Source organism: Coenobita brevimanus, chromosome 67 (assembly GCF_032717465.1).
Source record: "Coenobita brevimanus isolate Jiangsu-jjx chromosome 67, ASM3271746v2, whole genome shotgun sequence".
NCBI classification, from domain to species: domain Eukaryota; kingdom Metazoa; phylum Arthropoda; class Malacostraca; order Decapoda; family Coenobitidae; genus Coenobita; species Coenobita brevimanus.
The window spans coordinates 2,457,828-2,471,845 of record NC_137020.1 but is presented as its reverse complement, the minus strand read 5'-3'; positions in this window follow the sequence as shown (position 1 = coordinate 2,471,845).

Here is a 14,018-nt window from a genome sequence, read left to right as displayed (position 1 = left end):
TTGCAGATCATTTTCTTAAAAAAAAAAAAAAAAAGAGACTTCTTATAGAGAAGTGACCAAAAACAGTCTTCGTTAAGCCTTTCTAAACATTGACAATTAACTTCATATAGTCATCATTTTTACAACATATTTGTGTGTGTGTGTGTGTGTGTGTGTGTGTGTGTGTGTGTGTGTGTGTGATAAGAGTTTCTTTAACGAAAGGATTAGAGAAGTTATGTTTCCAATCTCTTCATTGCTAAGCGTATCCTCTTAGGTTAAAAGAAAACAAAACATACCATTATGTTCGAGATAATAATATTTCTGAGGCTGGTATGGCATGAGGGGCAGCTGATCTTTCAAAGTCGCTACCCACTTTTTTTTATGTGTTTGCTGAGCCAGATTTTTTTTTTTCAGTTGTATTTTCACCAGAGTGCTTTATCATCAACTTTTCCTTTCCTGATTCCTCTGTTTCTCTTCTTGTTTTTTTTGTTTTTTTTTCTCATATTGATCTTTTTTCCATGCAGTTCTCTCTTGGTTTCAGCCTGGTCTTTCTTACTTAGCTCACATTTTTCTTTCACCATGGTTGGTCTTTTTGATGGCTTGTCTTTTTTGGAGAATGGTCTACTTTCTGTAATTAACCTTTTTCTTTGGTTAGCCTTTTTTCTCTGACTATTCTTTTTTTTTTCCAGGATAGTACTGTTTTCCAGACTGGTATCTGCACTCTTTGTACGGTCTTTTTTTTACCATGTAAGAATGGAGGATGGCTGAAAATTCCACGGTCGAGTGTAGGTTATTGGAGCCAGAGGGACAAAGGGGGGATTATAAATGGAAGAACAAAGGTGGAGGGATAGAGGGGAAGGGAAACAGGAGTGAATGGATGGAGGAGAAAGGTGGAGGAGAGAGTGAATGGATGCGAGGAAACAATGGAGGTATTGAGAGGGAAACGACAAAAGGAGAAAGGAAGGAGAGGATAATACATAGAAGCGATGTATAAGTAGACTGTCTTAAACTATTTTTTGTTGATGTCTTACTGGTATACTGTATGGTTAGCGATATCACACTTTACTGGACAGTTGACTTACGACCGCAGGTTACACGAAGTTGGAACAACATTAAGGTACAATAGCGGTGAATTGTGATTAGCACTGCGACGTACTAAGAAAATAAAAACTGAAGAGGAATTGCTGATTACAAAAAGTCCATAAGTAAAAAATGCCAAGACGGATCAACATGAATGAAAGGACGGGCTAAGGTGTTATGCTTTGATCCGCGCGCGTGCTTGTGTGTGTGTGTGTGTGTGTGTGTGTGTGTGTGTGTGTGTGTGTGTGTGTGTGTGTGTGTGTGTGTGTGTGTGTGTGTGTGTGTGTGTGTGTGTGTGTGTGTGTGTGTGTGTTTGTGTGTGTGTGTGTGTCAACTGCTGTGTAAATCTGTTGCTGTAACTAGAGTCATTGTGAATTTAACAAGGGCAGCTCTTCATAATCTCCTCCAAACAAAGCGAAGACAAGCTCTGCCTGTAGGAGAGGGAGGCCCAAAGGTTCTTCACGGGTTGGAGTGAAATGAGGATAGATGGTAGTAAATGGAAAGACAGAAATCGGTGTATGTAGATTTAGAGAAAGGTGGGGAACTGGGTTGTGAAAATTACATTTAGATTTTTAGGAAAGACATATAGGAAATGAAAGAGGGTAGACATAAAAAGAGAGAGTGAATGTACAAAGGAATAAGCTAGGATAGATGCAGGGCATGGAACAGGACTGAAATGAAGAGGGAGATAATTAAGGTCTCAAGGTAAAGGCTAAGGAAAATGGAAGGAAAATGTGTAGATGGTGAGAAGATTACAATTAGAGTGACGGGGAATTGTTAAAGAAAAGGTCTGGAGTTGTATGGATGAAACACTGAGGTAAAATCAGTAGGACTGGAAAGGGAGAAGAGGGAAAGTGAGAATGGATGTGTGGAAGGATATGACCAGGATGGAGGGAAGGGAAGGAAATGAAACATGGGATGATAGGGGTCTGAACTGAGGGACAAATGGACATAAGACAGGGGAAAATAATATGCCAAATAGGAAAGTTAGCTAGGGAATAAATAAAAGGAAGTGTAAGTGTTGGATGGATGGAAATGGTAGATACAAACGTCCTAGAAAGCGATTTCACAGAGTCTAGTGATTTTCATTTATGAAGTGCCATCCAGCCTCTTTCGTGGCTATCGTTAGTTGCAGTATCTCTTTATGTAACTGAATATATTTCGTGATATATTAACAGAAAACAATGTCATTACTGCCTGTGAAAACAGCTTTATGCTTCAGTTCATTAATTGGAAACTTTGCATTTACACTTACCAAACAATAACAAAAAATGTAAATGACAACATTGTTTTCGCTCAGTAACAACTACGAGTATTTTTGAGTCAATATCGGGCATCCATTTATATAAAATTGTCAGTTTTAGCCTTGACAAGAACAGAATAAAGATTAAACGTCATTAGTATCTATTATCAAACACATGCGACATCTCTAAGCTGATAATTATTTATATTTTTCGTCGCAGATGTGGACTCTTAGAAGTAAAGATACATTTTTAGCTCAATGTTATGTACATCGGGGATAGTTTTAGACCTAAACATAAGGTAGCCAACACCTCTTTATCTTAGTAATATTTATAGAAAACAGATTAAGTAAAATATCAGAAAACAATGTCTCATGCAATGTCTCATGCATTCAGTAGATTCTAATAACTTCATATAAAACTGTCTGATGTGCATATCCTTTAATAAATGAAAACCTGGCTTTAGATCGCTAATGTCACTGATTGATATAAGAAAATATACATATTGTCTCCTCTTTGCATGAAAATATTAACGAAGTTAAATTCCCATTTCATGAAGCAGCCTGTTTTGAAATTCTGTGTAGAAATGGCAGGGCATAGGCCAGTCTACGTGAATTACCAGAGCACATTAATGTAAATACGACACACCACTGATTTACCTCTTGTAGAATAGAATTCAGTTGGTTGTAATTTCTCCAGCCAAGAATTGGTTACTGTGAAAAAAATTGTCACATAGTTTCAAACTAAAATACTTTCTGCTTTCCATTCAGGATATCTTCAATATTAAGTAAGAGAAATTATGAGGTACGCAATGTCTATAAAACAGCATTTTAAAACACATAATTCAGTAACTGATTATACATCTGCTGATATTACTTTAGTGCCCCTTGACCCAAATTATTGTGAAATTTGGCATCCCCTCCTAGTGCAACTGTGCGCTGGTGAGAAAGGTAATTGTGCGCTGGTGAGAAAGGTATTTGGTGGGGTATGTGGCTGGACGGAGATAGGGAATATGGAACTATAATGGAGTGAAAGATGGATAGTCATGGTTAGGAAGAAGGTAATGCTAGCATCGTGAGAAAGATGGAGACGGTAGGATAGAGAGGAAGATAGACAGAAAGTGCTGGACAAAGATGAAGGAGGTAAGAGAGAGAGAAAGAGAAAGAGAGAGAGAGGGGGGGGGAGTGACTAGAGGAAAAGACGGAAGAAGTACAGTATGGAGGAATAAATAGACCGACGAGGATGTAGGGAAATGAATGGAATGGTTAAAGTGGCAGGACAAGGAGTGGTTGGTGGGGAGAAAAGTAAAGGAGAAAGGATGAGGGGATGGGAGAATTTGCGATGGAGGAGAATAATGTATATTGCGTTATGTTTTTACTACTACCAAACCATGCGGCTCAGTCAGGGATATTCTTTGTCAATGAAAAGATTAGAAATAATAGTCTTTCACCCCTAAAGATCAAGGATTTTTCATGTTATTTTTCTTGTTCATTCCAGATGCTTATGGCTGACCTTCGGTAACGAAGTGGTTAGGAATTATCTTCATTATTTCTTCAGCGGCCTAGGGGTATTACAGTATTAACTGTATTGTTGGTACGCCAATACCATTATATTAATCCTGGAAGAGATATTGGGCAGTGACGTGGTTATGACTATAAATTTGGAAATGATGACAAGACAAAACAAAGAAGCCGGAAACAAGTTTTTTGTTTACTAACCAGTACATAACCATATCCCTTAACTTTTTTATGCAGAAAAGAAAAGAATCCAGTAAAAACATAAAAAAAAAAAAAAGGAAATTTGCTTCCCTTCTCCTTGTCCCCTCAGTCGTTACCTACACTATGCACATGGGCTCCCCTGCTGTTGCCTTTCGACTTCCCTGCACTCCCACCATCCCTTACAATAGCTACCCTTTGCACATCACCCATTCAACGCTTTCTCCCTTCTCCCTTCCGCACTTCTACTTCAACCTCAATCCCTCCATCCCACTCGACAAACTCCACCCCTACTTTCACACCCCTGCTGTACTCATCCACACTGCCATCAGCTCCAGCAAAACAGAGCTCTCGGAAATGGCGTGTGAAGTGGGCAAAAGTTTACGAATTGGTCGGGAGAGGTGTGGGGGTAAGGAGAGCTGGTAAAGTACTAGGTCTGATACTGGTAAAATCAGAGTGTAGCGTGTGCTGGATATATATAGTTGACCTTGGAATGTGGTTACGTTTGGCAGCAGAGTACGATTAATACAACAGAGTACTCAGTGATGGAAGATTGTTCCCAAAGTCAGAGGTCAATGCTGGAAGTGTGTGGTGAGTGTTGGTGGACCGTGAGAAGGTTGGTTGAGCTGAAATGTTGGCAGAATAATTGGACGGGGAGAGGCTACTAGGTATGTAGGATCTGAGAGTTGCTAAATTGCAATAGGGTTGATGGAAGAATGTTTGTAGACCGTGGTGGATGTTGGTCTTTAATAACAAGAAAAGTAATAATAATAATAAAAATAATAATAATAATAATAATAATAATAATAATAATAATAATAATAATAATAATATAATAATAATAATAATAATAATAATAATGATAAATAAAAATAATAATAAGCATGACAACAACAACAATTACAATAATTATAATAATAATAATAATAATAATAATAATATAATGAAAAACAATTTTTAATACTACAAAAATGTCCTTCCACAGTAAAACTTAGCTTAGGGACATCACCAGGAGTAAGTTAGGGATGATTCCCTTCTCATTAAAAATTTCTCCTGATATCTTTTCTAGTGTTTTGTAGCTGCGACTTTATTATTAGTTTGGAGGAAATTATTTTATATAATGCTCCCTCCTGACCATTCTTACCCCGCTTTTTTTTTTTCAACCTTTATCACAAATCAGCTACTATTGACGAATGAATCTTTGCTGTCACATATTCAGAGACAAATGAGCGATGGTGCACGTTATCCAATCCCTGGTCTGTATTTGCATAGTTTCATTTCCAGGTAGAATAGGTTAGAGTAGGTTAGTTAGGTTGGTCGGATAAGGTTAGTTTAAGATACTATATGTAAGATTGGGTTGGGTAGTTAAGATTACAGTAGGATGGATTAGGATTCGACATGTTAGGTTGGATTAGATTACATTACATTTAACTGACAAAGTTAAAGTTAGATCAGAGCAGGTGAGGCTAAGTTAGATAAGGTTGGGTTGGGTTTCTGAATGGTAGATAACAGACACAATCTTAAGGTAGAAACACTGGAGGAAATAAATGAATATCTCTAGTGAAAAGAAGCTGTATTGCTGATAAACAAGTAATGATGCTGTAACAAATTCATGCTTCTATACTTTCTAAGACGGACACGAGGACACTGTGATGGGAGAGGTCTCTCATCGGGAATATTACAAGATACATTTCTCACAAGTGAAAAGCACTGTTCAAGCTACAAAATACTCAGACCGATACATGATGGAACCTGTGGACAATAATGAGGATGATCGGCAAGATCCTACTGGCAATGCCATAACCTTCAGTTTTCCAGAATCGTAAACTGAGTTCATGCAAATCCCAATTTAAGATGAGTTGACTTTAAAATGCTTGTGCACATTGCATTTGAAAGACTGGAAGTCATAATTATACACAGAGAGAGATAGAATGAGGGAAACGTCCCCACAGGTGATCAGTTGCACACTCTTGCATGATTATGGCAAGCGGACAGAAAACGGGTGAGTGTCCTTTCCCAAAGTAATGTTGCTTGAATCGAAGCAGACAGTTCATAAAAGAATTATTACCTGATTATTGGCTGTTGAAGAAGGAGAGATGCACAGTGCAGTGTAGAGATGTGAGAAGGTGTTTTTGATTGAGAATATGGTTAAAAAATAAGTGGATAATGTTTGAGAAGAGCCTTACCATGCTTTACTGGACATCTGTGTAGTGAAGGGCTTGGCAATGGACAGTACCTTCCTTAGCTACAAAATGATCCACAGGCATACATGGCAAGTGCTGAAGAAGATGGTGAGTTGGATGAACGTAATGCAGTGACTGATTATGTGTATGTGGATGATCGAATGAGAAAACCTGTCCAAGACACGAGAGTTTATAACAGTTTGGGGAGTGGAGTATCTGATCACTACCTAGTAATGTCTAAAACAGAGGAGTAAAGGCAATGAGTGAACAAAAGAGAACAGAAGGGCTACCGGAGGAATAGAAACAGGCAGAACACAAAAGGGAATCGAAGAAAGCAACTGGGTAGATACCATTTGACACAAATGGAGAATGTTCGAGGAAATGTATAGGACACAGAAGAGAGGGTGCTGTAGAGATAGTGTGTGAGGTGAAGAGAAGATGCAAGTGGATGGAAGGAAGAAGGGTACATAAGAGTAGATGAGAAGAAGAAAGCATTTACTGGCTGGATGGGAAGTTCAAGAATCTAAGATATGGAGAGATGGAAAAGAGAGGTGTATGTAGAGAAGAGGGGAGACGTGAAAAACCTAGTATGAGAGAGTAAGAAACGACTGGATGAGGAATTTGGAAGAAATCTTAGTGTAAAATGGAAAGAATGTAAAAATCTGTTCTAGAAGTGGGTTAGGATGCTAAAACAAGGTATGAAGGCAAGTAGTACAGAGGTGATAAAAACGGCAAAAGGGTTAGTGGAGAAAGAAGAAAGTGAGCAAATGGAGAGAACAAGCTGAAGTACTGCGAACATAGAGAAAATACATAGCACAGGTATGACTCATTGGGAAATGGCTGGAAGACGAAGAGAGGCGAGAAAGAGGGAAGGGGTTACTGGGACGAACACATTAAAAGCAATGAAAATAATCATTATTTGGAATCCGCAGGAGTTAATGGAGTATGTGGCGAAATGTTGAAATGCAGGGGCTATATAGGTATATAGAAGATATGGAAGACGTGCAGACTGGCGTGGGACGAAGGTAAGGTCACGGAGGGTTGGAAGTTAGGTTTAATAGTTCTCTACAAATGAAAATGGAAAGTGAAGTGAGTGGAATATTGTACGAGTGTTTTTCCTCACAGTGCAGTTGGATAAATGTACGGTGAGAAACATTTCATTAAAATTTGGAAATAACTAAGGCGTTTGTTGGAGGCAAACACTGAGGATTTAGAAAGGGAAGAGGTTGTGCAGATGACATATTTCTTCTAAGGTGTTTTCTGGAACATTATCTAGAGCAGGGAAAGAAGGTGTATGCTGCCTTCATGGATCTAAAGAAATCGTGTCACAAAATGGATAGAAAACGGATGTGGAAGGTTTTGAGAATTGCGCCAGGACACGATGTGAGTTTGAGGATATTTCAAATGGGTGGTAGTGTTTTAGGGAGGAGAGAGCAGGGGGAACAGAGCTTGATTCTGAATAATTGGAGTATTACCATCACTTCTATTGTCAATGAATTTTCTATTTTCACCTCGTCCAACGAAAGGTGGAGGAGGCTATGTATTCGCCCCTGTTTGCCCGTTTGTCCTCAAGATATCTGAAAAAAATTATTGATGGATTACACAGATTTTTTTTATATATGTGTAAGTCATTGGCCATGGAATAGTTTATTAAATTTTGATGGTGATCTGAGTTGCCTGGTGTAGGCATTGGCGTAGGTATACATTCTCAGAGTGCTGCCTACTTGTTCATTTTGAAAAGAAGTTTGGCTTGAATATCGACTCATGTATTAGTAAGCTCAGAGGAGAAAACGGTCTCTTAGCAGAAGCTTCATATCAATTAAAATTTTCATTCAACGCCAAGCAAGGAGTTTCCATGATTATAATAAGTAATAATCACAGTAAAACTCATGTTTACATTACTGTCTGGCGATCGGTTTCCATTTAACTAGTAATATCAACTGGTGTTAGACCGGGTAATTTTGTACACCTGCCACAACCCATAAATAGCCATTTAGGAGTAAAAAGAGTAAACGCATTTACCGAACAAGGACATTTCAAATGTTTGGGAGGAGTGGTGCGACTGTAGTCACATGAAGCATTACTTGACCTAGCCTTACAGCTCTGTCCAAATTTTCTTGAGGCACTAGCAGTGGATGACAAACACAGAAATGAACCATTCTTGGATGGCACGTAAAACTCCCGAACCTTCCACCAAAAGAGTGTTAACCTGGTAGTAGAATTGTTATTCATGGATGGAATCAGAAAAAAAAAAAAATAAAAAGGAAAGTAGGATTCTGAAAAGAATGCTGATTATACGTCTATATCTTCCTTAAGTGAAGAAAAAAGCTGTAAGGTTATAGATACGTTAGAAATCTACATTAAGTGTGAAAAATGCGTTTCAAAAAAGCCCCAGAATTGACGGAACCGAGACTGACGGTACTGTTTATCGGGAGTTTCTGTATAATGTAGTTCATAATCTCTCTCTCTCTCTCTCTCTCTCTCTCTCTCTCTCTCTCTCTCTCTCTCTCTCTCTCTCGTTTCACCTACAATACATTTTCCTTTTCCCTTCTACCACTTTTTTTCAGTTTCCCTTCATGTATCTTCCTCTCAGAGTTTTGCTTTCAACTATTTTTGGCACAGGGAGTTCCCCCCAACCCAGCTCTCCCTCTCTCTTTCCCTGTTCGTATTTCCACCCTCTACTCTACCACTTCTCTCTCCCCTCGTGCAATATTCTCTCCTCGCACTCTAGTTTTACTCGTGTTTCACTACTTTCCTCTTCCCTTACCAATCCTTCTCTCCTACTTTTTTTTTTTCCATTTTCAGTTTGTTTCTCCATTTCCACCTCCTTATTGTTTTTCCTGAACCTTATTCCATGTTTCCATTTTCTCATAAACTTTTTCTGACACTCATTCTCAGTCTACCTCTTAGTTCCATCTCTCTCCTCCCGTTGATTGCTGTTTGTACCTTCCGTTGCCTCCCTCCTGTTGCTACCCTTTCTTTCCGTTTCCTTTAATTTCCCCATTATTTATTTCGTTTTTTCGAGCTTTGCTTTGTTCAACTATCCATTTTACTATCCCTCTATGTCACTCTCATCTTTCCATCATTATATTTTCCGTCTTTCTCCTCTACCACTTTTCATCCCATTTTCTTTCTTTAGCTGTTGTCTTTCACGATTACCCTCCTTCATCTTTAGTTTTCCCACTGTTCCTCCCTTTTCCCTCCACATCGCCTCCTCTCCCGCCTCCATGGCAAAATAGCTTGAACGACTTTTCTTCAGGCATTCTCTCTCTCTCTCTCTCTCTCTCTCTCTCTCTCTCTCTCTCTCTCTCTCTCTCTCTCTCTCTCTCTCTCTCATTATTATTATTATTATTTTAAGTGTCCTTCTTTTCCTTCTTTTCTTCTAATTTCAATCCCTTTTGCTTCTGTCAGTGTTCTCTCCTCTTCATTGCCCATCATTCTTGCTAAGTTTGCCGTATTCCGTATTCCATACTCCACCTTCTTCCTATTTTTACGTGGCATTCCATCATTCTTCCTTCTTCCACTGCATTCGCTTTTCTTTTATCATTTTTTTTTTACCCACTGCTTCCCACTGGAGTCATCTTCCTTATTCCTATCCACCTCTTTCATCCTTCGTCTCACCTTCTACGTTTGTCTCCATCCTTACATCCCTTCTCATCCTCTCTCTCAGCTCTCACCGGTACCTCCCCCAAACTCATGAAACCTCTCATCTTTCCACCACACCCCTCCAACTATCCACCTCACTGTCATTCCTTTCTGCCTTCAACTCACTGCTCACACTAACTCACTTCTCTCACACTCCCCACTTCTCAATTCTTTCCATGCAACCCTAACCCCTCCTTCCCTATCCCCTAGCATTCTCTCACTTCTCACCTTGTCGATTAGAATTTATTTAAAGAAGAGGATATTATTGTGTGAATTGCCATGGGGAAATTTATATGTAATATATATATTTATTGTAAGTTTGTATGTATATATGTATAGATGGATAATTAAATGTTAATGAAGGTCTGAGTATGTACAGTACGTTTATATACATATATGCGTCCTTGTGGGCCTTTATATGTATGCATGTAGACGAGTATCTATGACTATGATTTAATGTAATTAAATATGCATGGAAAGATGAAGAGAAAGATGAATGGATGCGTGTGTACATCTATCTATTTATCTATCTATGTATCTATATATATACATATATACATACATACGTATACAATAAAGTCAAGCTGTGTCTGTGTGTATGTGTCTGTGTAATTGCTCGTTTCCTTCAGGAGAACAGTAATAAATATCGACCTAATTGATTTTGCATTGGGACTGGGTAAGTAATGTGAGTGTCAGAAAAATAACAAACACAAATTTTGGCGATCGCGGTCGGCAGTCCGGCCCGAAATTTTCAGAAATCACGCCACGGAGCAGTATACGAAAATCATTTTTTCGAGTTTTTGGCCAGAAATGGTCATTGTGGTTTCAATAACGGTATGGAAACAAAGGCAATGGTACCTGTATACATTTTGTGATGGAAAGGCTATTAATTAGAGTGGCAGTCAGAGTCAGGCAGACAGAATTAGAGAGAATGTGTTTGCGTGCGGGAGCGCGGTTGCATGAGTAAATGTGTGTGTGTGTGTGTGTGTGTGTGTGTGTGTGTGTGTGTGTGTGTGTGTGTGTGTGTGTGTGTGTGTGTGTGTGTGTGTGTGTGTGTGTGTGTGTGTGTGTTAAATTTTGAATATGCATGTGCAGTATTTTTTGTTTGAGAAATTCATGTTATAATGACTGTCTCACACTAAAAAAGAACGAAGATTCATTGTTCACTAGCTGTTCCCCTCGTACCCCTATGAACAACGACACGAACGTCATAACCTGCACTACACTCTTGCCCTGCGCTAAACTGCTGCTGTTGGGGTTCTGATGCAAGTGCATTATTTAATATAGACATAACTGCAGCACCATTTTAAAATCACACCGGCGGAGAGGTAGTAGTGGCTGTCAGTGAATATTACAAGGTTAAATGAAGTTTGACGGCGGTTGGGAGGGTGGTTGAGAAAGTGGGACCAAATCAAGCTATGACCGCGTGACCTACATCGCATCACGAAACTATAATAGCAAGTGGAAAGAAATGGTGGTTCTCATCAAAGGACTGTGTGGTGAGAGTTTGGTGGGGAGTGGAGTTTGATCTGGAATGTATTTCCTGAGTGGTTTGTGATATGTACGTTCATTTCAAAATGGCCCCCAGGAATGAAAATCTACTGAAGATTAGGAAATGAAAGTGAATGACGAAGAATTGGGTGGAAGGAGCAGGAATTCTTGTTGGGGGAAGAGGGGCCATGATATTACATCCCGTGTTAAACGACTGCTGTAGGATTAAGTATTTGTGTGTAGTGGGGGTTTATGTCGACATTCTCTCTCTCTCTCTCTCTCTCTCTCTCTCTCTCTCTCTCTCTCTCTCTCTCTCTCTCTCTCTCTCTCTCTCTCTCTCTCTCTCTCACACACACACACACACACAAGGAAGGGCACGTAAAGAGTGCAACACCGAAGGCCACCATTTGGTTCGAGGGAAGAATGTCTAACTTTGCCCTGTGACCTTCGTCTTTGACAGATTACCCTGAAAGTCATATTCATTCAGTTCTTCCTAACACTTAATTGTTCCACCAACTTTGTTTCAGATCCGTCCAAAAGTGTTTTGGGTTTAAGTTGACAATTAACTGACTCTTCTTTAATTCTGTTTCATTTAATTTGTCTTCTAACGTTTATTCTACATGGGAAAAAAATTTTTAGTCAACCTTGCCTTGTGACCTTGACTTTTCGACCATTTCTCTAAAAAACAGTGGGTGAAATTTTTGGATAATCTTCAACACATCCAGGAATTTTTATTCTAATGAAGAAAGAAATGTTTTAGTTATGTTGTTCACACACATGCAAGGGTGTAACTTGACCTTTCTCTGTGATCTTGACCTTTGACAGATTGCACTCAGTGCTGTCTTTTTTTTTTTCTTCCTGACCCTGAACTCTTCTTCCACCAGATTTGGTTCAAATCACATATAAATTGTTTGAGCTGACGTTATTCTGTTACTCTGGCATTTCACTTTTGAATGTGACCTTCAGCTTTGCCTGTTTGTCCAATATGGCCATTTATTCTGGCTTTATCCTCAACCGTTTCCCAAGATTTCGTCTAAATCTCATAAAATCTGTATAAGTTGACCCTGCCTGGTGATCTTGATACTTCACCTATTATTCTTTAAAACAAAAACGTCAAAGGTGTTTTAGTTGTTTTATTCACACACAAACACACGGGCCGAACTTTGACCTTGCATGTCGCCTTGACCTTTGATCAACTGTTCTTAAATTGGACCTTTTTTTTTTTATATTCTTGCGCTACCCTAAACCAATTCACTAAGTTTAGTTCAGATCCAATAAAATTTCTGATGTCCAAATTGACCTACTCTTCTGACCCTTACTGATGATCCATTATTCTAAAAAAATAGTGGTTCAACCGTTTCTTGATCATCAACCGTTTCGCCATGCATAGTCTAAAGCAGGACAAAACATTATGAATGATTTTGGTAACAAGGACTCTGCAGTCGTCATCTGACCTTGCTTTGTGAGCTTGATCTTTGACTGATTATTCTCAAAATTAAATCACTCCAGTCCGTCCTTACCCTCAACGTTTCCCCAAGGTTTGGTCTAAATTGAATAAACATTATTTAAGTTCAATTTGCAGGGTCAGTATTTATCTTACATTTGCGATTTGCGACCTTGGTGTTTAAATAAAAATAGGTTTACGCAGTGCCTGCTCCTAAACCATTTGACAGTTTCATTAAAACTTAATAAAAACTGCTTATTTTGCACACAGACACACACACAGACACAGACACACACACACACACACACACACACACACACACACACACACAGACGCGGCTGAAAACATGACACCCGCTCGCCCTTTGCGTGAGCGAGCGGATGTGACTACACAAACGACAAACTCACTCCCTCTCATCTTGCAACGCAGTTAGCAACGTACTGAACAACAGGGGTAACAGTCACGATCAATATGTGTATCTCCACTCCACTGTAACAGGCTCTCTGAAACGTCAGAGGGAAAATGAATCATACCATAATTACTCCCTCCGCTCTAGGATGTTTCATGTTTGGAAATATTCTACAATTTGTTCATATCGCTTGTGGCTGTGATCCATTGTCCCCCATAATGATTCCTGCAAAATTTCTCGGAAATTGAAGTGTATTTTGAGGTATTCATTTGCCATATCGGGGCTGGTGATATGTTTTTTGGTTATCTCTGCCGATCGTGACTCAGGAATTTGCCAAGCCCCCATCCCCATGAAGTTGGACAGTGGGCAAGTGTCGTTTCAGTGCCTCAGGCGACGTTCAGTGTCTCGGTGTGAGTTGCTGGTGAGGTGGTGTCATGGAAAGCGATTAACATGTGGGTTCTTGCTTGGTGTGTGCATTCTTATTACAATTATTTGAAATTTTGCCAGTCTTATTGCACATAATCTACTTAATCTGGATATCTGGCTATTTTGGTTATCAGACATTTACTGTTGCCTTATCGCATTTTTCAGTAGCCTGATAAAACAAATTTTGACCTTATCTACAGGTCAGTTCAGGTCATGTCTCGTGGTGTGTGGCTTGACAAAATAGGCCAGTTTCCAGATTTTTCTTCGGCCCTCCTTCCTTCCAAACAAGACATTCAGCTTGTTTTATATGACATCACAAGGACCAGAAGACACCAATATAGAATGAGGCGAAGGTGGTTTCGGAGAATCTGAAGCTCTTGGGCCGCAGACCAAGCAGAGGATGCT